Genomic DNA, 27,951 nt, shown 5'->3' on the forward strand with positions numbered 1-27,951 from the left:
GAAACAGGGCTGTCAGTTCCCCTGGAAACAGGGCAGTTAGTTACCCTGGAAAGAGGGCTGTGAGCTATCCCGGAAACAGGGCAGTCAGTTATCCCGGAAACCGGGTGAACAGTTACCCTGGAAACTGGGCAGTCAGTTACCCTGGAAACAGGGCGGTCAGTTACCCTGGAAAAAGGGCAGTCAGTTATCCTGGAAAGAGGGTGATCAGTTACCCTGGAAACTGGGCAGTCAGTTACCCTGGAAACAGGGCAGTCAGTTATCCTGGAAACAGGGCGGTCAGTTATCCCAGAAACAGGGTGATCAGTTACCCCGGAAACAGGGCAGTCAGTTACCCTGGAAACAGGGCAGTCAGTTATCCTGGAAACAGAGTGGTCAGTTACCCTGGAAACAAGGTGGTCAGTTACCCCGGAAATAGGGTTATCAGTTATCCTGGAAACTGAGCAGTCAGTTACCCGGGAAACAGGGCAGTCAGTTACCGCAGAAACAGGGCAGTCAGTTACCCTGGAAACTGGGCAGTCAGTTACCCGGGAAACAGGGCAGTCAGTTATCCCGGAAACAGCGTGATCAGTTACCCTGGAAACAGGGCAGTCAGTTATCCCGGAAACTGGGCAGTCAGTTATCCCGGGAAAAGGGCTGCCAGGCACCCTGGAAACAGTTTAGTCAGTTACCCCGGAAGCAGGGCAGTCAGTTCCCCCGGAAACAGGGCAGTCAGTTACCCTGGAAACAGGGCGGTCAGTTACCCTGGAAACAGTGTGAACAGTTACCCTGGAAAGAGGGCAGTCAGTTACCCTGGAAACAGAGCATTCAGTTACCCCGGAAACAGGGCAGTCAGTTAGCCTGGAAACAGGGGAGTCAGTTATCCCGGAAACAGGATGATCAGTTACCCTGGAAACTGGGCAGTCAGTTGCCCTGGTAACAGGGCGGTCAGTTACCCCGGAAACAGGGCGGTCAGTAACTCTGGAAACAGATTACTCAGTTACCCTGGAAACAGGGCAGTCAGTCACCCTGGAAACAGGTTAGTCAGTTACCCCGGAAACAGGGTGATCAGTTACCCTAGAAACAGGGCAGTCAGTTCCCCTGGAAACAGGGCAGTCAGTTAGCCCGGAAACAGGGCAGTCATTTACCCTTCAAACTGGGCAGTCAGTTACCCTGGAAACAGGGGAGTCAGTTATCCCGGAAACTGGGTGATCAGTTAACCTGGAAACTGGGCAGTCTGTTACCCTGGAAACAGGGCGGTCAGTTACCCTGGAAACAGGGCAGTCAGTTATCCTGGAAACAGGGCAGTCACTTACCCTGGAAACAGGTTAGTCAGTTACCCTGGAAAAAGGGCATTCAGTTACCCTGGAAACAGGGCAGTCAGTTATCCTGGAAACAGGGCAGTTAGTTACCCTGGAAAGAGGGCTGTGAGCTATCCCGGAAGCAGGGCAGTCAGTTATCCCGTAAACAGGGTGAAGAGTTATCCTGGAAACTGGGGAATCAGTTCCCCTGGAAACAGGGCGGTCAGTTACCCTGGAAACAAGGCAGTCAGTTATCCAGGAAACAGGGTGATCAGTTACCCTGGAAACTGGGCAGTCAGTTACCCTGGAAACAGGGCAGTCAGTTACCTGGAAACAGGGCAGTCAGTTATCCTGGAAACAGAGCAGTCAGATACCCCGGAAATAGGGCTGTCAGTTATCCTGGAAACAGGGCAGTCAGTTACCCCGGAAACAGGGAGATCAGTTACCCTGGAAACAGGGCAGTCAGTTATCCTGGAAACAGAGTGGTCAGTTCCCCTGGAAACAAGGTGGTCAGTTACCCGGGAAATAGGGTGATCAGTTACCCTGGAAACTGGGCAGTCAGTTACCCTGGAAACAGGGGAGTCAGTTATCCCGGAAACTGGGTGATCAGTTAACCTGGAAACTGGGCAGTCTGTTACCCTGGAAACAGGGCGGTCAGTTACCCTGGAAACAGGGCAGTCAGTTATCCTGGAAACAGGGTGATCAGTTACCCTGGAAACTGGGCAGTCAGTTACCCTGGAAAAAGGGCATTCAGTTACCCTGGAAACAGGGCAGTCAGTTATCCTGGAAACAGGGCGGTCAGTTACCCCGGAAACAGGGAGATCAGTTACCCCGGAAACAGGACAGTCAGTTACCCTGGAAACAGGCAGTCAGTTATCCTGGAAACAGGGTGGTCAGTTACCCTGGAAACAGATTAGTCGGTTACCCCGGAAACAGGGTGATCAGTTATCCTGGAAACAGGGCAGTCAGTTGCCCCGGAAACAGGGCAGTCCGTTACCCTGGAAACAGGGCAGTCAGTTATCCCGGAAACAGGGCAGTCAGTTATCCCGGAAACAGGGTGATCAGTTACCCTAGAAACAGGGCAGTCAGTTACCCCGGAAACAGGGCAGTCAGTTAGCCTGGAAACAGGGCAGTCAGTAATCCAGGAAACAGGACAGTCAGTTAACCCGGAAACAGGATGATCAGTTACCCTGGAAACTGGGCAGCCAGTTACCCTGGAAACAGGGCAGTCAGTTACCCCGGAAACAGGGCGGTCAGTAACCCTGGAAACAGATTACTCAGTTACCCCGGAAACAGGGTGATCAGTTATCCTGGAAAATGGACAGTCAGTTACCCTGGAAACAGGGCAGTCAGATATCCCAGAGACAGTGTAGTCATTTACCCCGGAAAACGGGCAGTCAGTTATCCCGTAAACAGGGCAGTCAGTTATGCCGGAAACAGGGCGGTCAGTTACCCTGGAAACAGGGCAGTCAGTTACCCTCTAAACAGGGCGGTCAGTTACCCTGGAAATAGGTTAATCAGTTACCCCGGAAACAGGGTGTTCAGTTACCCCGGAAACAGGGCAGTCAGTTATCCTGGAAACAGGGCGGTCAGTTACCCCGGAAACAGGGAGGTCAGTTACCCCAGAAACAGGGCGATCAGTTACCCTGGAAACAGGGCAGTCAGTTATCCTGGAAACAGGGCAGTCAGTTAACCTGGAAACAGAGTGGTCAGTTCCACCGGAAACAGGGTGATCAATTATCCTGGAAACAGGGCGGTCAGTTACCCCGGAAACAGGGCAGTCAGTTACCCCGGAAACAGGGCGGTCAGTTACCCTGGAAACTGGGCAGTCAGTTACCCCGGAAACAGGGCAGTCAGTTATCCCGGAAACAGGGCAGTCAGTTATCCCTGAAACAGGGCGGTCAGTTACCCTGGAAACAGGGCAGTCAGTTACCTTGGAAACAGGGCGGTCAGTTACCCTGGAAATAGGTTAATCAGTTACCCCGGAAACAGGGTGATCATTTACGCCGGAAACAGGGCAGTCAGTTACCCTGGAAACAGGGCATTCAGTTATCCCGGAAAAAGGGTGATCAAATACCCTGGAAACTGGGCAGTCACACACCCTGGATACAGGGCAGTCAGTTTCCCCGGAAACAGGGCAGTCAGTTACGCTGGAAACAGGGCAGTCAGTTACCCTGGAAACTTGGCAGTCAGTTACCCTGGAAACAGGGCAGTCAGTCACCCTGGTAACAGGTTAGTCAATTACCCCGGAAACAGGGTGATCAGTTACCCCAGAAACAGGGCAGTCAGTTCCCCGGGAAACAGGGCTGTCAGTTACCCTTGAAATAGGGCAGTGAGCTCTCCCGGAAACAGGGCAGTCAGTTATCCCGGAAAAAGGGTGATCAGTTACCCTGGAAACTGGGCAGTCATTTACCCTGGTAACAGGGCAGTCAGTTTCCCCGGAAACAGGGCAGTCAGTTACGCTGGAAACAGGGCAGTCAGTTACCCTGGAAACTTGGCAGTCAGTTACCCTGGAAACAGGGCAGTCAGTCACCCTGGAAACAGGTTAGTCAATTACCCCGGAAACAGGGTGATCAGTTACCCCAGAAACAGGGCAGTCAGTTCCCCGGGAAACAGGGCTGTCAGTTACCCTTGAAACAGGGCAGTGAGCTCTCCCGGAAACAGGGCGGTCAGTTATCCCGGAAACAGGGTGAACATTTACCCTGGAAACTGGGCAGTCAGTTACCCTGGAAACGGGGCAGTCAGTTATCCCGGAAACAGGGCAGTCAGTTACCCCGGAAACAGGGCAGTCAGTTATCCCGGAAACAGGGCAGTCAGTTATCCCGGAAGCAGGGCGGTCAGTTACCCTGGAAATAGGTTAATCAGTTACCCCGGAAACAGGGTGATCAGTTACGCCGGAAACAGGGCAGTCGGTTACCCTGGAAACAGGGCATTCAGTTATCCCGGAAACTGGGCTGTCAGGCACCCTGGAAACAGTTTAGTCAGTTACCCCGGAAGCAGGGCAGTCAGTTCCCCTGGAAACAGGGCAGTCAGTTCCCCTGGAAACTGGGCAGTCAGTTATCCCGGAAACAGGGCAGTCAGTTATCCCGGAAACAGGGTGATCAGTTACCCTGGAAACTGGGCAGTCGGTTACCCTGGAAACAGGGCATTCAGTTACCCCGGATACAGGGCAGTCAGTTAGCCTGGAAACAGGGGAGTCAGTTATCCCGGAAACAGGATGATCATTTACCCTGGAAACTGGGCAGTCAGTTGCCCTGGAAACAGGGCAGTCAGTTACCCCAGAAACAGGGTGATCAGTTACCCTGGAAACAGGGCAGTCAGTTACCCCGGAAACAGGGCAGTCAGTTACCCTGGAAACAGAGCAGTCAGTTACCCCGGAAACAGGGATTTCAGTTACCCAGGAAACAGGGCAGTCAGTCACCCTGGAAACAGGTTAGTCAGTTACCCCGGAAACAGGGTGATCAGTTACCCTAGAAACAGGGCAGTCAGTTCCCCTGGAAACAGGGCAGTCAGTTAGCCCAGAAACAGGGCAGTCATTTACCCTTGAAACTGGGCAGTCAGTTACCCTGGAAACAGGGGAGTCAGTTATCCTGGAAACAGGGTGGTCAGTTCCCCCGGAAAGAGGGTGATCAGTTATCCTGGAAACAGGGCGGTCAGTTACCCCGGAAACAGGGCGGTCAGTTACCCTGGAAACAGGGCAGACAGTTATCACAGAAACAGGTTGATCAGTTATCCTGGAAACAGGGCAGTCAGTTAGCCTGGAAACAGGGCAGTCAGTTACCCCGTTAACAGGGTGATCAGTTATCCTGGAAACAAGGCAGTCAGTTAGCCTGAAAACAGGGCAGTCACTTACCCCGGAATCAGGGTGATCAGTTACCCTAGAAGCAGGGCAGTCAGTTACCCCGGAAATAGGGCAGTCAGTCACCCTGGAAACTGGGCAGTCAGTTATCCCGGAAACAGGGCAGTAAGTTATCCCGCAAACAGGGTAATCAGTTACCCTGGAAACTGGGCAGTCAGTTACCCTGGAAACAGGGCAGTCAGTTAGCCCGGAAACAGGGCAGTCAGTTACCCTGGAAACAGGGGAGTCAGTTATCCCGGAAACAGGGTGATCAGTTAACCTGGAAACTGGGCAGTCTGTTACCCTGGAAACAGGGCGGTCAGTTACCCTGGAAACAGGGCAGTCAGTTATCCTGGAAACAGGGTGATCAGTTACCCTGGAAACTGGGCAGTCAGTTACCCTGGAAACAGGGCAGTCAGTTACCCTGGAAACAGGGCAGTCAGTTATCCTGGAAAAAGGGCGGTCAGTTACCCCGGAAAAAGGGAGATCATTTACCCTGGATACTGGGCAGTCAGTTACCCTGCAAACTGGGCAGTCAGTTACACCGGAAACAGGGCAGTTTTTCACCCTGGAAACAGGGCACAAAGTTATCCCGGAAACAGGGTGATCAGTTACCCTGGAAACAGGGCAGTCGGTTATCCTGGAAACAGGGCGGTCAGTTACCCCGAAAACAGGGCGGTCAGTTACCCTCGAAACAGGGCAGTCAGTTACCCCGGAAACAGGGCGGTCAGTTACCCTGGAAAAAGGGCAGTCAGATACCTCGGAAACAGGGTGATCAGTTACCCCGGAAACAGTGTGAACAGTTACCCTGGAAAGAGGGCAGTCAGTTACCCCGGAAACAGGGCGGTCAGTTGCCCTGGAAACAGGGCAGTCAGTTACCCCGGAAACAGGGTGATCAGTTACACTGGAAACAGGGAGATCAGTTACCCTGGAAACAGGGCACTCAGTTACCCCGGAAACAGCGTGATCAGTTACCCTGCAAACAGGGAGATCAGTTACCCTGGAAACAGGGCAGTCAGTTACCCGGAAAAAGGGTGATCAGTTACCCCGGAAACAGGGAGATCAATTACCCTGGAAACAGGGTGATCAGTTACCCCGGAAACAGGGCTGTCAGTTCCCCTGGAAACAGGGCAGTTAGTTACCCTGGAAAGAGGGCTGTGAGCTATCCCGGAAACAGGGCAGTCAGTTATCCCGGAAACCGGGTGAACAGTTACCCTGGAAACTGGGCAGTCAGTTACCCTGGAAACAGGGCGGTCAGTTACCCTGGAAAAAGGGCAGTCAGTTATCCTGGAAAGAGGGTGATCAGTTACCCTGGAAACTGGGCAGTCAGTTACCCTGGAAACAGGGCAGTCAGTTATCCTGGAAACAGGGCGGTCAGTTATCCCAGAAACAGGGTGATCAGTTACCCCGGAAACAGGGCAGTCAGTTACCCTGGAAACAGGGCAGTCAGTTATCCTGGAAACAGAGTGGTCAGTTACCCTGGAAACAAGGTGGTCAGTTACCCCGGAAATAGGGTTATCAGTTATCCTGGAAACTGAGCAGTCAGTTACCCGGGAAACAGGGCAGTCAGTTACCGCAGAAACAGGGCAGTCAGTTACCCTGGAAACTGGGCAGTCAGTTACCCGGGAAACAGGGCAGTCAGTTATCCCGGAAACAGCGTGATCAGTTACCCTGGAAACAGGGCAGTCAGTTATCCCGGAAACTGGGCAGTCAGTTATCCCGGGAAAAGGGCTGCCAGGCACCCTGGAAACAGTTTAGTCAGTTACCCCGGAAGCAGGGCAGTCAGTTCCCCCGGAAACAGGGCAGTCAGTTACCCTGGAAACAGGGCGGTCAGTTACCCTGGAAACAGTGTGAACAGTTACCCTGGAAAGAGGGCAGTCAGTTACCCTGGAAACAGAGCATTCAGTTACCCCGGAAACAGGGCAGTCAGTTAGCCTGGAAACAGGGGAGTCAGTTATCCCGGAAACAGGATGATCAGTTACCCTGGAAACTGGGCAGTCAGTTGCCCTGGTAACAGGGCGGTCAGTTACCCCGGAAACAGGGCGGTCAGTAACTCTGGAAACAGATTACTCAGTTACCCTGGAAACAGGGCAGTCAGTCACCCTGGAAACAGGTTAGTCAGTTACCCCGGAAACAGGGTGATCAGTTACCCTAGAAACAGGGCAGTCAGTTCCCCTGGAAACAGGGCAGTCAGTTAGCCCGGAAACAGGGCAGTCATTTACCCTTCAAACTGGGCAGTCAGTTACCCTGGAAACAGGGGAGTCAGTTATCCCGGAAACTGGGTGATCAGTTAACCTGGAAACTGGGCAGTCTGTTACCCTGGAAACAGGGCGGTCAGTTACCCTGGAAACAGGGCAGTCAGTTATCCTGGAAACAGGGCAGTCACTTACCCTGGAAACAGGTTAGTCAGTTACCCTGGAAAAAGGGCATTCAGTTACCCTGGAAACAGGGCAGTCAGTTATCCTGGAAACAGGGCAGTTAGTTACCCTGGAAAGAGGGCTGTGAGCTATCCCGGAAGCAGGGCAGTCAGTTATCCCGTAAACAGGGTGAAGAGTTATCCTGGAAACTGGGGAATCAGTTCCCCTGGAAACAGGGCGGTCAGTTACCCTGGAAACAAGGCAGTCAGTTATCCAGGAAACAGGGTGATCAGTTACCCTGGAAACTGGGCAGTCAGTTACCCTGGAAACAGGGCAGTCAGTTACCTGGAAACAGGGCAGTCAGTTATCCTGGAAACAGAGCAGTCAGATACCCCGGAAATAGGGCTGTCAGTTATCCTGGAAACAGGGCAGTCAGTTACCCCGGAAACAGGGAGATCAGTTACCCTGGAAACAGGGCAGTCAGTTATCCTGGAAACAGAGTGGTCAGTTCCCCTGGAAACAAGGTGGTCAGTTACCCGGGAAATAGGGTGATCAGTTACCCTGGAAACTGGGCAGTCAGTTACCCTGGAAACAGGGGAGTCAGTTATCCCGGAAACTGGGTGATCAGTTAACCTGGAAACTGGGCAGTCTGTTACCCTGGAAACAGGGCGGTCAGTTACCCTGGAAACAGGGCAGTCAGTTATCCTGGAAACAGGGTGATCAGTTACCCTGGAAACTGGGCAGTCAGTTACCCTGGAAAAAGGGCATTCAGTTACCCTGGAAACAGGGCAGTCAGTTATCCTGGAAACAGGGCGGTCAGTTACCCCGGAAACAGGGAGATCAGTTACCCCGGAAACAGGACAGTCAGTTACCCTGGAAACAGGCAGTCAGTTATCCTGGAAACAGGGTGGTCAGTTACCCTGGAAACAGATTAGTCGGTTACCCCGGAAACAGGGTGATCAGTTATCCTGGAAACAGGGCAGTCAGTTGCCCCGGAAACAGGGCAGTCCGTTACCCTGGAAACAGGGCAGTCAGTTATCCCGGAAACAGGGCAGTCAGTTATCCCGGAAACAGGGTGATCAGTTACCCTAGAAACAGGGCAGTCAGTTACCCCGGAAACAGGGCAGTCAGTTAGCCTGGAAACAGGGCAGTCAGTAATCCAGGAAACAGGACAGTCAGTTAACCCGGAAACAGGATGATCAGTTACCCTGGAAACTGGGCAGCCAGTTACCCTGGAAACAGGGCAGTCAGTTACCCCGGAAACAGGGCGGTCAGTAACCCTGGAAACAGATTACTCAGTTACCCCGGAAACAGGGTGATCAGTTATCCTGGAAAATGGACAGTCAGTTACCCTGGAAACAGGGCAGTCAGATATCCCAGAGACAGTGTAGTCATTTACCCCGGAAAACGGGCAGTCAGTTATCCCGTAAACAGGGCAGTCAGTTATGCCGGAAACAGGGCGGTCAGTTACCCTGGAAACAGGGCAGTCAGTTACCCTCTAAACAGGGCGGTCAGTTACCCTGGAAATAGGTTAATCAGTTACCCCGGAAACAGGGTGTTCAGTTACCCCGGAAACAGGGCAGTCAGTTATCCTGGAAACAGGGCGGTCAGTTACCCCGGAAACAGGGAGGTCAGTTACCCCAGAAACAGGGCGATCAGTTACCCTGGAAACAGGGCAGTCAGTTATCCTGGAAACAGGGCAGTCAGTTAACCTGGAAACAGAGTGGTCAGTTCCACCGGAAACAGGGTGATCAATTATCCTGGAAACAGGGCGGTCAGTTACCCCGGAAACAGGGCAGTCAGTTACCCCGGAAACAGGGCGGTCAGTTACCCTGGAAACTGGGCAGTCAGTTACCCCGGAAACAGGGCAGTCAGTTATCCCGGAAACAGGGCAGTCAGTTATCCCTGAAACAGGGCGGTCAGTTACCCTGGAAACAGGGCAGTCAGTTACCTTGGAAACAGGGCGGTCAGTTACCCTGGAAATAGGTTAATCAGTTACCCCGGAAACAGGGTGATCATTTACGCCGGAAACAGGGCAGTCAGTTACCCTGGAAACAGGGCATTCAGTTATCCCGGAAAAAGGGTGATCAAATACCCTGGAAACTGGGCAGTCACACACCCTGGATACAGGGCAGTCAGTTTCCCCGGAAACAGGGCAGTCAGTTACGCTGGAAACAGGGCAGTCAGTTACCCTGGAAACTTGGCAGTCAGTTACCCTGGAAACAGGGCAGTCAGTCACCCTGGTAACAGGTTAGTCAATTACCCCGGAAACAGGGTGATCAGTTACCCCAGAAACAGGGCAGTCAGTTCCCCGGGAAACAGGGCTGTCAGTTACCCTTGAAATAGGGCAGTGAGCTCTCCCGGAAACAGGGCAGTCAGTTATCCCGGAAAAAGGGTGATCAGTTACCCTGGAAACTGGGCAGTCATTTACCCTGGTAACAGGGCAGTCAGTTTCCCCGGAAACAGGGCAGTCAGTTACGCTGGAAACAGGGCAGTCAGTTACCCTGGAAACTTGGCAGTCAGTTACCCTGGAAACAGGGCAGTCAGTCACCCTGGAAACAGGTTAGTCAATTACCCCGGAAACAGGGTGATCAGTTACCCCAGAAACAGGGCAGTCAGTTCCCCGGGAAACAGGGCTGTCAGTTACCCTTGAAACAGGGCAGTGAGCTCTCCCGGAAACAGGGCGGTCAGTTATCCCGGAAACAGGGTGAACATTTACCCTGGAAACTGGGCAGTCAGTTACCCTGGAAACGGGGCAGTCAGTTATCCCGGAAACAGGGCAGTCAGTTACCCCGGAAACAGGGCAGTCAGTTATCCCGGAAACAGGGCAGTCAGTTATCCCGGAAGCAGGGCGGTCAGTTACCCTGGAAATAGGTTAATCAGTTACCCCGGAAACAGGGTGATCAGTTACGCCGGAAACAGGGCAGTCGGTTACCCTGGAAACAGGGCATTCAGTTATCCCGGAAACTGGGCTGTCAGGCACCCTGGAAACAGTTTAGTCAGTTACCCCGGAAGCAGGGCAGTCAGTTCCCCTGGAAACAGGGCAGTCAGTTCCCCTGGAAACTGGGCAGTCAGTTATCCCGGAAACAGGGCAGTCAGTTATCCCGGAAACAGGGTGATCAGTTACCCTGGAAACTGGGCAGTCGGTTACCCTGGAAACAGGGCATTCAGTTACCCCGGATACAGGGCAGTCAGTTAGCCTGGAAACAGGGGAGTCAGTTATCCCGGAAACAGGATGATCATTTACCCTGGAAACTGGGCAGTCAGTTGCCCTGGAAACAGGGCGGTCAGTTACCCCGGAAACAGGGCGGTCAGTAACCCTGGAAACAGATTACTCAGTTACCCCGGAAACAGGGTGATCAGTTATCCTGGAAACAGGGCGGTCAGTTACCCCGGAAACAGGGCAGTTTTTTCCCCTGGAAACAGAGCACACAGTTATCCTGGAAACAGGGCAGTCAGTTACTCTTGAAAAAGGGCAGTCAGTTATCCTGGAAAGAGGGTGGTCAGTTACCCCGGAAACAGGGCGGTCAGTTACCCTGGAAACAGGGCGGTCAGTTACCCCGGAAACAGGGTGATCAGTTACACTGGAAATAGGGCAGTCAGTTACCCTGCAAACAGGGCAGTCAGTTATCATGGAAACAGGGCGGTCAGTTACCCTGGAAACAGGGCGGTCAGTTACCCTGGAAACAGGGCAGTCAGTTACCCCTTAAACAGGGCGGTCAGTTACCCTGGAAACAGGGCAGTCAGTTACCCTGGAAAATGGGCAGTCAGTTACCCTGGAAACAGGGCAGTCAGTTACCCCAGAAACAGGGTGATCTGTTACCCTGGAAACTGGGCAGTCAGTTACCCTGGAAACAGGGCAGTCAGTTACCCCAGAAACAGGGCGGTCAGTAACCCTGGAAACAGATTACTCAGCTACCCCGGAAACAGGGTGATCAGTTACCACGGAAACAGGGCAGTTAGTTCCCCTGGAAGCAGGGCAGTCAGTCACCCTGGAACAGGTTAGTCAGTTACCCCGGAAACAGGGTGATCAGTTACCACGGAAACAGTTCAGTCAGTTCCCCTGGAAACAGGGCAGTCAGTTACACTGGAAACAGGGCAGTCAGTTACACTGGAAACAGGGCAGTGAGCTATCCCGGAAGCAGGGTGAACAGTTACCCTGGAAACTGGGCAGTCAGTTCCCCTGGAAACAGGGCGGTCAGTTACCCTGGAAACTGGGCAGTCAGTTACCCTGGAAACAGGGCAGTCAGTTACCTGGAAACAGGGCAGTCAGTTATCCTGGAAACAGAGCGGTCAGATACCCCGGAAATAGGGCGGTCAGTTATCCTGGAAACAGGGCGGTCAGTTACCCCGGAAACAGGGAGATCAGTTACCCCAGAAACAGGGCGATCAGTTACCCTGGAAACAGGGCAGTCAGTTATCCTGGAAACAGGGCAGTCAGTTAACCTGGAAACAGAGCGGTCAGTTCCACCGGAAACAGGGTGATCAATTATCCTGGAAACAGGGCGGTCAGTTACCCCGGAAACAGGGCAGTCAGTTACCCCGGAAACAGGGCGGTCAGTTACCCTGGAAACAGGGCAGTCAGTTACCCCGGAAACAGGGCAGTCAGTTATCCCGGAAACAGGGCAGTCAGTTATCCCGGAAACAGGGCGGTCAGTTACCCTGGAAACAGGGCCGTCAGTTACCTTGGAAACAGGGCGGTCAGTTACCCTGGAAATAGGTTAATCAGTTACCCCGGAAAAAGGGTGATCAGATACCCTGGAAACTGGGCAGTCACATACCCTGGAAACAGGGCAGTCAGTTTCCCCGGAAACTGGGCTGTCAGGCACCCTGGAAACAGTTTAGTCAGTTACCCCGGAAGCAGGGCAGTCAGTTCCCCTGGAAACAGGGTAGTCAGTTACCCTGGAAACAGGGCAGTGAGCTATCCCGGAAACAGGGCAGTCAGTTATCCCGGAAACAGGGTGATCAGTTACCCTGGAAACTGGGCAGTCGGTTACCCTGGAAAAAGGGCATTCAGTTACCCCGGATACAGGGCAGTCAGTTAGCCTGGAAACAGGGGAGTCAGTTATCCCGGAAACAGGATGATCATTTACCCTGGAAACTGGGCAGTCAGTTGCCCTGGAAACAGGGCGGTCAGTTACCCCGGAAACAGGGCGGTCAGTAACCCTGGAAACAGATTACTCAGTTACCCCGGAAACAGGGTGATCAGTTATCCTGGAAACAGGGCAGTCAGTTACTCTTGAAAAAGGGCAGTCAGCTATCCTGGAAACAGGGCGGTCAGTTACCCCGGAAACAGGGCGGTCAGTTACCCTGGAAACAGGGCGGTCAGTTACCCCGGAAACAGGGCGGTCAGTTACCCTGGAAAAAGGGCAGTCAGTTATCCTGGAAAGAGGGTGATCAGTTACCCTGGAAACTGGGCAGTCAGTTACCCTGGAAACAGGGCAGTCAGTTGTCCTGGAAACAGGGCGGTCAGTTATCCCGGAAACAGTTAGATCAGTTACCGCAGAAACAGGGCAGTCAGTTACCCGGGAAACAGGGCAGTCAGTTATCCCGGAAACAGCGTGATCAGTTACTTTGGAAACAGGGCAGTCAGTTATCCCGGAAACTGGGCAGTCAGTTATCCCGGGAAAAGGGTGATCAGTTACCCTGCAAACTGGGCAGTCTCATACCCTGGAGTTAGGGCAGTCAGTTTCCCCGGAAAATGGGCTGTCAGGCACCCTGGAAACAGTTTAGTCAGTTACCACGGAAGCAGGGCAGTCAGTTCCCCCGGAAACAGGGCAGTCAGTTACCCTGGAAACAGCGCAGTGAGCTATCCCGGAAACAGGGTGATCAGTTACCCTGGAAACTGGGCAGTCGGTTACCCTGGAAACAGAGCATTTAGTTACCCCGGAAACAGGGCAGTCAGTTAGCCTGGAAACAGGGGAGTCAGTTATCCCGGAAACAGGATGATCAGTTACCCTGGAAACTGGGCAGTCAGTTGCCCTGGAAACAGGGCGGTCAGTTACCCCGGAAACAGGGCGGTCAGTAACCCTGGAAACAGATTACTCAGTTACCCCGGAAACAGGGTGATCAGTTATCCTGGAAACAGGGCGGTCAGTTACCCCGGAAACAGGGCAGTTTTTTCCCCTGGAAACAGAGCACACAGTTATCCTGGAAACAGGGCAGTGAGTTACCCTTGAAAAAGGGCAGTCAGTTATCCTGGAAACAGGGCGGTCAGTTACCACGGCAACAGGGCGGTCAGTTACCCTGGAAACAGGGCGGTCAGTTACCCCGGAAACAGGGTGATCAGTTACACTGGAAATAGGGCAGTCAGTTACCCTGCAAACAGGGCAGGCAGTTATCATGGAAACAGGGCGGTCAGTTACCCTGGAAAAAGGGCGGTCAGTTACCCTGGAAACAGGGCAGTCAGTTACCCCTTAAACAGGGCGGTCAGTTACCCTGGAAACAGGGCAGTCAGTTACCCATGGAAAATGGGCAGTCAGTTACCCTGGAAACAGGGCAGACAGATATCCCGGAAACAGGGCAACCATTTACCCCGGAAACCGGGCATTCAGTTATCCCGGACACAGGGCAGTCAGTTTCCCAGGAAACTGGGCAGTCAGTTACCCTGGAAACAGGGCAGTCAGTTACCCCGGAAACTGGGCAGTCAGTTACCCTGGAAACAGGGCAGTCACTTACCCTGGAAACAGGTTAGTCAGTTAAGCTGGAAACAGGGTGATCAGTTACCCCGTAAACAGGGCAGTCAGTTCCCCTGGAAACAGGGCAGTCAGTTCCCCTGGAAACAAGGCAGTCAGTTACCCCGGAAACTGGGCAGTCAGTTACCCTGGAAACAGGGCAGTCACTTACCCTGGAAACAGGTTAGTCAGTTAAGCCGGAAACAGGGTGATCAGTTACCCCGTAAACAGGGCAGTCAGTTCCCCTGGAAACAGGGCAGTCAGTTCCCCTGGAAACAGGGCAGTCAGTTAGCCTGGAAACAGGGCAGTCAGTTATCCCGTAAACAGGGTGAACAGTTACCCTGGAAACTGGGCAGTCAGTTCCCCTGGAAACAGGGCGGTCAGTTACCCTGGAAACAAGGCAGTCAGTTATCCAGGAAACAGGGTGATCAGTTACCCTGGAAACTGGGCAGTCAGTTACCCTGGAAACAGGGCAGTCAGTTACCTGGAAACAGGGCAGTCAGTTATCCTGGAAACAGAGCGGTCAGATACCCCGGAAATAGGGTGGTCAGTTATCCTGGAAACAGGGCGGTCAGTTACCCCGGAAACAGGGAGATCAGTTACCCCAGAAACAGGGCGATCAGTTACCATGGAAACAGGGCAGTCAGTTATCCTGGAAACAGGGCAGTCAGTTAACCTGGAAACAGAGTGGTCAGTTCCACCGGAAACAGGGTGATCAATTATCCTGGAAACAGGGCGGTCAGTTACCCCGGAAACAGGGCAGTCAGTTACCCCGGAAACAGGGCGGTCAGTTACCCTGGAAACAGGGCAGTCAGTTACCCCGGAAACAGGGCAGTCAGTTATCCCGGAAACAGGGCAGTCAGTTATCCCGGAAACAGGGCAGTCAGTTACCTTGGAAACAGGGCGGTCAGTTACCCTGGAAATAGGTTAATCAGTTACCCCGGAAACAGGGTGATCAGTTACGCCGGAAACAGGGCAGTCAGTTACCCTGGAAACAGGGCATTTAGTTATCACGGAAAAAGGGTGATCAGATACCCTGGAAACTGGGCAGTCACGTACCCTGGAAACAGGGCAGTCAGTTTCCCCGGAAACTGGGCTGTCAGGCACCCTGGAAACAGTTTAGTCAGTTACCCCGGAAGCAGGGCAGTCAGTTCCCCTGGAAACAGGGCAGTCAGTTACCCTGGAAACAGGGCAGTGAGCTATCTCGGAAACAGGGCAGTCAGTTATCCCGGAAACAGGGTTATCAGTTACCCTGGAAACTGGGCAGTCGGTTACCCTGGAAACAGGGCATTCAGTTACCCCGGATACAGGGCAGTCAGTTAGCCTGGAAACAGGGGAGTCAGTTATCCCGGAAACAGGATGATCATTCACCCTGGAAACTGGGCAGTCAGTTGCCCTGGAAACAGGGCGGTCAGTTACCCCGGAAACAGGGCGGTCAGTAACCCTGGAAACAGATGACTCAGTTACCCCGGAAACAGGGTGATCAGTTATCCTGCAAACAGGGCGGTCAGTTACCCCGGAAACAGGGCAGTTTTTTCCCCTGGAAACAGAGCACACAGTTATCCTGGAAACAGGGCAGTCAGTTACTCTTGAAAAAGGGCAGTCAGTTATCCTGGAAACAGGGCGGACAGTTACCCCGGAAACAGGGCGGTCAGTTACCCTGGAAACAGGGCGGTCAGTTACCCCGGAAACAGGGCGGTCAGTTACACTGGAAATAGGGCAGTCAGTTACCCTGGAAACTGGGCAGTCAGTTACCCTGGAAACAGGGCGGTCAGATACCCTGGAAAAAGGGCAGTCAGTTATCCTGGAAAGAGGGTGATCAGTTACCCTGGAAACTGGGCAGTCAGTTAACCTGGAAACAGGGCAGTCAGTTATCCTGGAAACAGGGCATTCAGTTATCCTGGAAACAGGGCGGTCAGTTACCCCGGTAACAGCGCAGTCAGTTATCCCGGAAACAGGGTGATCAGTTACCCTGGAAACAGGGCTGTCAGTTATCCCGGAAACAGGGTGATCAGTTACCCTGGAAACAGGGCAGTCAGTTATCCTGGAAACAGGGCGGTCAGTTACCGTGGAAACAGGGCAGTCAGTTACCCTGGAAACAGGGCAGTCAGTTATCCTGGAAACAGGGCGGTCAGTTACACCGGAAATAGGGCGGTCAGTTATCCTGGAAACAGGGCGGTCAGTTACCCCGGAAACAGGGAGATCAGTTACCCCGGAAACAGGGCGGTCAGTTACCCTGGAAACAGGGCAGTCAGTTACACCAGAAACAGGGCAGTCAGTTAACCTGGAAACAGGGCAGTCAGTTATCCTGGAAACAGGGCATTCAGTTATCCTGGAAAGAGGGCGGTCAGTTACCCCGGAAATAGGGCGGTCAGTTATCCTGGAAATGGGTTGATCAGTTACCCCGGAAACAGGGAGATCAGTTACCCCGGAAACAGGGCATACAGTTACCCTGGAAATAGGGCAGTCCGTTATCCTGGAAACAGGGTGGTCAGTTTCCCTGGAAACAGGGCAGTCAGTTACCCCTGAAACAGGGTGATCAGTTATCCTGGAAACAGGGCGGTCAGTTAGCACGGAAACAGGGCAGTCAGTTATCCCGGAAACAGGGTGATCAGTTACCCTGGAAACAGGACAGTCAGTTACCCCGGAAACAGGGTCATCAGTTACCCTGGAAACAGGGTGATCAGTTACCCTGGAAACAGGGCGGTCAGTTACCCTGGAAACAGGATCGTCAGTTACCCCAGAAACAGGGAGATCATTTACCCTGGAAACTTGGCAGTCAGTTCGCACGGAAACAGGGCAGTCAGTTATCCCGGAATCAGGGTGAACAGTTACCCTGGAAACAGGACTGTCGGTTACCCCGGAAACAGGGTGATCAGTTACCCTGGAAACAGGGTGATCAGTTACCCTGGAAACAGGGCGGTCAGTTACCCCGGAAACAGGGGAGTCACTTATCCCGGAAACAGGGTGATCAGTTACCCTGGAAACAGGGCTGTCATTTATCCCGGAAACAGGGTGATCAGTTACCCTGGAAACAGGGCAGTCAGTTATCCTGGAAACAGGGCAGTCAGTTACCCCGGAAACAGGGCGGTCAGTTACCGTGGAAACAGGGCAGTCAGTTACCCTTGAAACAGGGCAGTCAGTTATCCTGGAAACAGGGCGGTCAGTTACACCGGAAGTAGGGCGGTCAGTTATCCTCGAAACAGGGCGGTCAGTTACCCCGGAAACAGGGAGATCAGTTACCCCGGAAACAGGGCGGTCAGTTACCCTGGAAACAGGGCAGTCAGTTACCCCGGAAACTGGGCAGTCAGTTAACCTGGAAACAGGGCAGTCAGTTATCCTGGAAACAGGGCATTCAGTTATCCTGCAAATAGGGCGGTCAGTTACCCCGGAAATAGGGCGGTCAGTTATCCTGGAAACAGGGTGATCAGTTACCCCGGAAACAGGGAGATCGGTTACCCCAGAAACAGGGCATTCAGTTACCCTGGAAACAGGGCAGTCCGTTATCCTGGAAACAGGGTGGTCAGTTACCCTGGAAACAGGGCAGTCAGTTACCCCGGAAACAGGGTGATCAGTTATCCTGGAAACAGGGCAGTCAGTAACCCTGGAAACAGATTAGTCAGTTACCCCGGAAACAGGGTGATCAGTTATCCTGGAAACAGGGCAGTCAGTTAGCCTGGAAGCAGGGCAGTCAGTTACCTGGAAATAGGGCGGTCAGTTATCCTGGAAACAGGGCGGTCAGTTACCATGGAAACAGGAAGATCAGTTACCCCAGAAACAGCGCAGTCAGTTATCCCGGAAACAGGGTGATCAGTTACCCTGGAAACAGGGCTGTCAGTTATCCCGGAAACAGGGTGATCAGTTACCCTGGAAACAGGGCAGTCAGTTATCCTGGAAATAGGGCAGTCAGTTACCCCGGAAATAGGGCGGTCAGTTATCCTGGAAACAGGGTGATCAGTTACCCCAGAAACAGGGAGATCGGTTACCCCAGAAACAGGGCATTCAGTTACCCTGGAAACAGGGCAGTCCGTTATCCTGGAAACAGGGTGGTCAGTTACCCTGGAAACAGGGCTGTCAGTTATCCCGGAAACAGGGTGATCAGTTACCCTGGAAACAGGGCTGTCAGTTATCCCGGAAACAGGGTGATCAGTTACCCCGGAAACAGGGCATACAGTTACCCTGGAAATAGGGCAGTCCGTTATCCTGGAAACAGGGTGGTCAGTTTCCCTGGAAACAGGGCAGTCAGTTACCCCTGAAACAGGGTGATCAGTTATCCTGGAAACAGGGCGGTCAGTTAGCACGGAAACAGGGCAGTCAGTTATCCCGGAAACAGGGTGATCAGTTACCCTGGAAACAGGACAGTCAGTTACCCCGGAAACAGGGTCATCAGTTACCCTGGAAACAGGGTGATCAGTTACCCTGGAATCAGGGCGGTCAGTTACCGTGGAAACAGGGCAGTCAGTTACCCTGGAAACAGGGCAGTCAGTTATCCTGGAAACAGGACGGTCAGTTACACCGGAAATAGGGCGGTCAGTTACCCCGGAAACAGGGTGATCAGTTACCCTGGAAACAGGGCTGTCATTTATCCCGGAAACAGGGTGATCAGTTACCCTGGAAACAGGGCAGTCAGTTATCCTGGAAACAGGGCAGTCAGTTACCCCGGAAAAAGGGCGATCAGTTACCGTGGAAACAGGGCAGTCAGTTACCCTTGAAACAGGGCAGTCAGTTATCTTGGAAACAGGGCGGTCAGTTACCCTGGAAACTGGGCAGTCAGTTAACCTGGAAACAGGGCAGTCAGTTATCCTGGAAGCAGGGCATTCAGTTATCCTGGAAACAGGGCGGTCAGTTACCCCGGTAACAGCGCAGTCAGTTATCCCGGAAACAGGGTGATCAGTTACCCTGGAAACAGGGCTGTCAGTTATCCCGGAAACAGGGTGATCAGTTACCCTGGAAACAGGGCAGTCAGTTATCCTGGAAATAGGGCAGTCAGTTACCCTGGAAACAGGGCGGTCAGTTACCGTGGAAACAGGGCAGTCAGTTACCCTGGAAACAGTGCAGTCAGTTATCCTGGAAACAGGGCGGTCAGTTACACCGGAAATAGGGCGGTCAGTTATCCTGGAAACAGGGCGGTCAGTTACCCCGGAAACAGGGAGATCAGTTACCCCGGAAACAGGGTGGTCAGTTACCCTGGAAACAGGGCAGTCAGTTACACCGGAAACAGGGCAGTCAGTTAACCTGGAAACAGGGCAGTCAGTTATCCTGGAAACAGGGCATTCAGTTATCCTGGAAACAGGGCGGTCAGTGACCCCGGAAATAGGGCGGTCAGTTATCCTGGAAATGGGTTGATCAGTTACCCCGGAAACAGGGAGATCAGTTACCCCGGAAACAGGGCATACAGTTACCCTGGAAATAGGGCAGTCCGTTATCCTGGAAACAGGTTGGTCAGTTTCCCTGGAAACAGGGCAGTCAGTTACCCCTGAAACAGGGTGATCAGTTATCCTGGAAACAGGGCGGTCAGTAAGCACGGAAACAGGGCAGTCAGTTATCCCGGAAACAGGGTGATCAGTTACCCTGGAAACAGGACAGTCAGTTACCCCGGAAACAGGGTCATCAGTTACCCTGGAAACAGGGTGATCAGTTACCCTGGAAACAGGGCGGTCAGTTACCCTGGAAACAGGATCGTCAGTTACCCCAGAAACAGGGAGATCATTTACCCTGGAAACTTGGCAGTCAGTTCGCACGGAAACAGGGCAGTCAGTTATCCCGGAAACAGGGTGAACAGTTACCCTGGAAACAGGACTGTCGGTTACCCCGGAAACAGGGTGATCAGTTACCCTGGAAACAGGGTGATCAGTTACCCTGGAAACAGGGCGGTCAGTTACCCCGGAAACAGGGGAGTCACTTATCCCGGAAACAGGGTGATCAGTTACCCTGGAAACAGGGCTGTCATTTATCCCGGAAACAGGGTGATCAGTTACCCTGGAAACAGGGCAGTCAGTTATCCTGGAAACAGGGCAGTCAGTTACCCCGGAAACAGGGCGGTCAGTTACCGTGGAAACAGGGCAGTCAGTTACCCCGGTAACAGCGCAGTCAGTTATCCCGGAAACAGGGTGATCAGTTACCCTGGAAACAGGGCTGTCAGTTATCCCGGAAACAGGGTGATCAGTTACCCTGGAAACAGGGCAGTCAGTTATCCTGGAAACAGGGCGGTCAGTTACCGTGGAAACAGGGCAGTCAGTTACCCTGGAAACAGGGCAGTCAGTTATCCTGGAAACAGGGCGGTCAGTTACACCGGAAATAGGGCGGTCAGTTATCCTGGAAACAGGGCGGTCAGTTACCCCGGAAACAGGGAGATCAGTTACCCCGGAAACAGGGCGGTCAGTTACCCTGGAAACAGGGCAGTCAGTTACACCAGAAACAGGGCAGTCAGTTAACCTGGAAACAGGGCAGTCAGTTATCCTGGAAACAGGGCATTCAGTTATCCTGGAAAGAGGGCGGTCAGTTACCCCGGAAATAGGGCGGTCAGTTATCCTGGAAATGGGTTGATCAGTTACCCCGGAAACAGGGAGATCAGTTACCCCGGAAACAGGGCATACAGTTACCCTGGAAATAGGGCAGTCCGTTATCCTGGAAACAGGGTGGTCAGTTTCCCTGGAAACAGGGCAGTCAGTTACCCCTGAAACAGGGTGATCAGTTATCCTGGAAACAGGGCGGTCAGTTAGCACGGAAACAGGGCAGTCAGTTATCCCGGAAACAGGGTGATCAGTTACCCTGGAAACAGGACAGTCAGTTACCCCGGAAACAGGGTCATCAGTTACCCTGGAAACAGGGTGATCAGTTACCCTGGAAACAGGGCGGTCAGTTACCCTGGAAACAGGATCGTCAGTTACCCCAGAAACAGGGAGATCATTTACCCTGGAAACTTGGCAGTCAGTTCGCACGGAAACAGGGCAGTCAGTTATCCCGGAATCAGGGTGAACAGTTACCCTGGAAACAGGACTGTCGGTTACCCCGGAAACAGGGTGATCAGTTACCCTGGAAACAGGGTGATCAGTTACCCTGGAAACAGGGCGGTCAGTTACCCCGGAAACAGGGGAGTCACTTATCCCGGAAACAGGGTGATCAGTTACCCTGGAAACAGGGCTGTCATTTATCCCGGAAACAGGGTGATCAGTTACCCTGGAAACAGGGCAGTCAGTTATCCTGGAAACAGGGCAGTCAGTTACCCCGGAAACAGGGCGGTCAGTTACCGTGGAAACAGGGCAGTCAGTTACCCTTGAAACAGGGCAGTCAGTTATCCTGGAAACAGGGCGGTCAGTTACACCGGAAGTAGGGCGGTCAGTTATCCTCGAAACAGGGCGGTCAGTTACCCCGGAAACAGGGAGATCAGTTACCCCGGAAACAGGGCGGTCAGTTACCCTGGAAACAGGGCAGTCAGTTACCCCGGAAACTGGGCAGTCAGTTAACCTGGAAACAGGGCAGTCAGTTATCCTGGAAACAGGGCATTCAGTTATCCTGCAAATAGGGCGGTCAGTTACCCCGGAAATAGGGCGGTCAGTTATCCTGGAAACAGGGTGATCAGTTACCCCGGAAACAGGGAGATCGGTTACCCCAGAAACAGGGCATTCAGTTACCCTGGAAACAGGGCAGTCCGTTATCCTGGAAACAGGGTGGTCAGTTACCCTGGAAACAGGGCAGTCAGTTACCCCGGAAACAGGGTGATCAGTTATCCTGGAAACAGGGCAGTCAGTAACCCTGGAAACAGATTAGTCAGTTACCCCGGAAACAGGGTGATCAGTTATTCTGGAAACAGGGCAGTCGGTTAGCCTGGAAGCAGGGCAGTCAGTTACCTGGAAATAGGGCGGTCAGTTATCCTGGAAACAGGGCGGTCAGTTACCATGGAAACAGGAAGATCAGTTACCCCAGAAACAGCGCAGTCAGTTATCCCGGAAACAGGGTGATCAGTTACCCTGGAAACAGGGCTGTCAGTTATCCCGGAAACAGGGTGATCAGTTACCCTGGAAACAGGGCAGTCAGTTATCCTGGAAATAGGGCAGTCAGTTACCCCGGAAATAGGGCGGTCAGTTATCCTGGAAACAGGGTGATCAGTTACCCCAGAAACAGGGAGATCGGTTACCCCAGAAACAGGGCATTCAGTTACCCTGGAAACAGGGCAGTCCGTTATCCTGGAAACAGGGTGGTCAGTTACCCTGGAAACAGGGCTGTCAGTTATCCCGGAAACAGGGTGATCAGTTACCCTGGAAACAGGGCTGTCAGTTATCCCGGAAACAGGGTGATCAGTTACCCCGGAAACAGGGCATACAGTTACCCTGGAAATAGGGCAGTCCGTTATCCTGGAAACAGGGTGGTCAGTTTCCCTGGAAACAGGGCAGTCAGTTACCCCTGAAACAGGGTGATCAGTTATCCTGGAAACAGGGCGGTCAGTTAGCACGGAAACAGGGCAGTCAGTTATCCCGGAAACAGGGTGATCAGTTACCCTGGAAACAGGACAGTCAGTTACCCCGGAAACAGGGTCATCAGTTACCCTGGAAACAGGGTGATCAGTTACCCTGGAATCAGGGCGGTCAGTTACCGTGGAAACAGGGCAGTCAGTTACCCTGGAAACAGGGCAGTCAGTTATCCTGGAAACAGGACGGTCAGTTACACCGGAAATAGGGCGGTCAGTTACCCCGGAAACAGGGTGATCAGTTACCCTGGAAACAGGGCTGTCATTTATCCCGGAAACAGGGTGATCAGTTACCCTGGAAACAGGGCAGTCAGTTATCCTGGAAACAGGGCAGTCAGTTACCCCGGAAAAAGGGCGATCAGTTACCGTGGAAACAGGGCAGTCAGTTACCCTTGAAACAGGGCAGTCAGTTATCTTGGAAACATGGCGGTCAGTTACCCTGGAAACTGGGCAGTCAGTTAACCTGGAAACAGGGCAGTCAGTTATCCTGGAAGCAGGGCATTCAGTTATCCTGGAAACAGGGCGGTCAGTTACCCCGGTAACAGCGCAGTCAGTTATCCCGGAAACAGGGTGATCAGTTACCCTGGAAACAGGGCTGTCAGTTATCCCGGAAACAGGGTGATCAGTTACCCTGGAAACAGGGCAGTCAGTTATCCTGGAAATAGGGCAGTCAGTTACCCTGGAAACAGGGCGGTCAGTTACCGTGGAAACAGGGCAGTCAGTTACCCTGGAAACAGTGCAGTCAGTTATCCTGGAAACAGGGCGGTCAGTTACACCGGAAATAGGGCGGTCAGTTATCCTGGAAACAGGGCGGTCAGTTACCCCGGAAACAGGGAGATCAGTTACCCCGGAAACAGGGTGGTCAGTTACCCTGGAAACAGGGCAGTCAGTTACACCGGAAACAGGGCAGTCAGTTAACCTGGAAACAGGGCAGTCAGTTATCCTGGAAACAGGGCATTCAGTTATCCTGGAAACAGGGCGGTCAGTGACCCCGGAAATAGGGCGGTCAGTTATCCTGGAAATGGGTTGATCAGTTACCCCGGAAACAGGGAGATCAGTTACCCCGGAAACAGGGCATACAGTTACCCTGGAAATAGGGCAGTCCGTTATCCTGGAAACAGGTTGGTCAGTTTCCCTGGAAACAGGGCAGTCATTTATCCCGGAAACAGGGTGATCAGTTACCCTGGAAACAGGGCAGTCAGTTATCCTGGAAACAGGGCAGTCAGTTACCCCGGAAAAAGGGCGATCAGTTACCGTGGAAACAGGGCAGTCAGTTACCCTTGAAACAGGGCAGACAGTTATCTTGGAAACAGGGCGGTCAGTTACCCTGGAAACTGGGCAGTCAGTTAACCTGGAAACAGGGCAGTCAGTTATCCTGGAAGCAGGGCATTCAGTTATCCTGGAAACAGGGCGGTCAGTTACCCCGGTAACAGCGCAGTCAGTTATCCCGGAAACAGGGTGATCAGTTACCCTGGAAACAGGGCTGTCAGTTATCCCGGAAACAGGGTGATCAGTTACCCTGGAAACAGGGCAGTCAGTTATCCTGGAAATAGGGCAGTCAGTTACCCTGGAAACAGGGCGGTCAGTTACCGTGGAAACAGGGCAGTCAGTTACCCTGGAAACAGTGCAGTCAGTTATCCTGGAAACAGGGCGGTCAGTTACACCGGAAATAGGGCGGTCAGTTATCCTGGAAACAGGGCGGTCAGTTACCCCGGAAACAGGGAGATCAGTTACCCCGGAAACAGGGTGGTCAGTTACCCTGGAAACAGGGCAGTCAGTTACACCGGAAACAGGGCAGTCAGTTAACCTGGAAACAGGGCAGTCAGTTATCCTGGAAACAGGGCATTCAGTTATCCTGGAAACAGGGCGGTCAGTGACCCCGGAAATAGGGCGGTCAGTTATCCTGGAAATGGGTTGATCAGTTACCCCGGAAACAGGGAGATCAGTTACCCCGGAAACAGGGCATACAGTTACCCTGGAAATAGGGCAGTCCGTTATCCTGGAAACAGGTTGGTCAGTTTCCCTGGAAACAGGGCAGTCAGTTACCCCTGAAACAGGGTGATCAGTTATCCTGGAAACAGGGCGGTCAGTTAGCACGGAAACAGGGCAGTCAGTTATCCCGGAAACAGGGTGATCAGTTACCCTGGAAACAGGACAGTCAGTTACCCCGGAAACAGGGTCATCAGTTACCCTGGAAACAGGGTGATCAGTTACCCTGGAAACAGGGCGGTCAGTTACCCTGGAAACAGGATCGTCAGTTACCCCAGAAACAGGGAGATCATTTACCCTGGAAACTTGGCAGTCAGTTCGCACGGAAACAGGGCAGTCAGTTATCCCGGAAACAGGGTGAACAGTTACCCTGGAAACAGGACTGTCGGTTACCCCGGAAACAGGGTGATCAGTTACCCTGGAAACAGGGTGATCAGTTACCCTGGAAACAGGGCGGTCAGTTACCCCGGAAACAGGGGAGTCACTTATCCCGGAAACAGGGTGATCAGTTACCCTGGAAACAGGGCTGTCATTTATCCCGGAAACAGGGTGATCAGTTACCCTGGAAACAGGGCAGTCAGTTATCCTGGAAACAGGGCAGTCAGTTACCCCGGAAACAGGGCGGTCAGTTACCGTGGAAACAGGGCAGTCAGTTACCCTTGAAACAGGGCAGTCAGTTATCCTGGAAACAGGGCGGTCAGTTACACCGGAAGTAGGGCAGTCAGTTATCCTCGAAACAGGGCGGTCAGTTACCCCGGAAACAGGGAGATCAGTTACCCCGGAAACAGGGCGGTCAGTTACCCTGGAAACAGGGCAGTCAGTTACCCCGGAAACTGGGCAGTCAGTTAACCTGGAAACAGGAGAGTCAGTTATCCTGGAAACAGGGCATTCAGTTATCCTGCAAATAGGGCGGTCAGTTACCCCGGAAATAGGGCGGTCAGTTATCCTGGAAACAGGGTGATCAGTTACCCCGGAAACAGGGAGATCGGTTACCCCAGAAACAGGGCATTCAGTTACCCTGGAAACAGGGCAGTCAGTTATCCTGGAAACAGGGTGGTCAGTTACCCTGGAAACAGGGCAGTCAGTTACCCCGGAAATAGGGCGGTCAGTTATCCTGGAAATGGGTTGATCAGTTACCCCGGAAACAGGGAGATCAGTTACCCCGGAAACAGGGCATACAGTTACCCTGGAAATAGGGCAGTCCGTTATCCTGGAAACAGGTTGGTCAGTTTCCCTGGAAACAGGGCAGTCAGTTACCCCTGAAACAGGGTGATCAGTTATCCTGGAAACAGGGCGGTCAGTTAGCACGGAAACAGGGTCATCAGTTACCCTGGAAACAGGGTGATCAGTTACCCTGGAAACAGGGCGGTCAGTTACCCTGGAAACAGGATCGTCAGTTACCCCAGAAACAGGGAGATCATTTACCCTGGAAACTTGGCAGTCAGTTCGCACGGAAACAGGGCAGTCAGTTATCCCGGAAACAGGGTGAACAGTTACCCTGGAAACAGGACTGTCGGTTACCCCGGAAACAGGGTGATCAGTTACCCTGGAAACAGGGTGATCAGTTACCCTGGAAACAGGGCGGTCAGTTACCCCGGAAACAGGGGAGTCACTTATCCCGGAAACAGGGTGATCAGTTACCCTGGAAACAGGGCTGTCATTTATCCCGGAAACAGGGTGATCAGTTACCCTGGAAACAGGGCAGTCAGTTATCCTGGAAACAGGGCAGTCAGTTACCCCGGAAACAGGGCGGTCAGTTACCGTGGAAACAGGGCAGTCAGTTACCATTGAAACAGGGCAGTCAGTTATCCTGGAAACAGGGCGGTCAGTTACACCGGAAGTAGGGCGGTCAGTTATCCTCGAAACAGGGCGGTCAGTTACCCCGGAAACAGGGAGATCAGTTACCCCGGAAACAGGGCGGTCAGTTACCCTGGAAACAGGGCAGTCAGTTACCCCGGAAACTGGGCAGTCAGTTAACCTGGAAACAGGGCAGTCAGTTATCCTGGAAACAGGGCATTCAGTTATCCTGCAAATAGGGCGGTCAGTTACCCCGGAAATAGGGCGGTCAGTTATCCTGGAAACAGGGTGATCAGTTACCCCGGAAACAGGGAGATCGGTTACCCCAGAAACAGGGCATTCAGTTACCCTGGAAACAGGGCAGTCCGTTATCCTGGAAACAGGGTGGTCAGTTACCCTGGAAACAGGGCAGTCAGTTACCCCGGAAACAGGGTGATCAGTTATCCTGGAAACAGGGCAGTCAGTAACCCTGGAAACAGATTAGTCAGTTACCCCGGAAACAGGGTGATCAGTTATCCTGGAAACAGGGCAGTCAGTTAGCCTGGAAGCAGGGCAGTCAGTTACCTGGAAATAGGGCGGTCAGTTATCCTGGAAACAGGGCGGTCAGTTACCCTGGAAACAGGAAGATCAGTTACCCCAGAAACAGCGCAGTCAGTTATCCCGGAAACAGGGTGATCAGTTACCCTGGAAACAGGGCTGTCAGTTATCCCGGAAACAGGGTGATCAGTTACCCTGGAAACAGGGCAGTCAGTTATCCTGGAAATAGGGCAGTCAGTTACCCCGGAAATAGGGCGGGCAGTTATCCTGGAAACAGGGTGATCAGTTACCCTGGAAACAGGGAGATCGGTTACCCCAGAAACAGGGCATTCAGTTACCCTGGAAACAGGGCAGTCCGTTATCCTGGAAACAGGGTGGTCAGTTACCCTGGAAACAGGGCTGTCAGTTATCCCGGAAACAGGGTGATCAGTTACCCTGGAAACAGGACTGTCAGTTATCCCGGAAACAGGACGGTCAGTTACACCGGAAATAGGGCGGTCAGTTACCCCGGAAACAGGGGAGTCACTTATCCCGGAAACAGGGTGATCAGTTACCCTGGAAACAGGGCTGTCATTTATCCCGGAAACAGGGTGATCAGTTACCCTGGAAACAGGGCAGTCAGTTATCCTGGAAACAGGGCAGTCAGTTACCCCGGAAACAGGGCGGTCAGTTACCGTGGAAACAGGGCAGTCAGTTACCCTTGAAACAGGGCAGTCAGTTATCCTGGAAACAGGGCGGTCAGTTAAACCGGAAATAGGGCGGTCAGTTATCCTCGAAACAGGGCGTTCAGTTACCCCGGAAACAGGGAGATCAGTTACCCCGGAAACAGGGCGGTCAGTTACCCTGGAAACAGGGCAGTCAGTTACCCCGGAAACTGGGCAGTCAGTTAACCTGGAAACAGGGCAGTCAGTTATCCTGGAAACAGGGCATTCAGTTATCCTGCAAATAGGGCGGTCAGTTACCCCGGAAATAGGGCGGTCAGTTATCCTGGAAACAGGGTGATCAGTTACCCCGG

Source organism: Heterodontus francisci, chromosome 26, assembly GCF_036365525.1.
Source record: "Heterodontus francisci isolate sHetFra1 chromosome 26, sHetFra1.hap1, whole genome shotgun sequence".
Classification (NCBI taxonomy): domain Eukaryota; kingdom Metazoa; phylum Chordata; class Chondrichthyes; order Heterodontiformes; family Heterodontidae; genus Heterodontus; species Heterodontus francisci.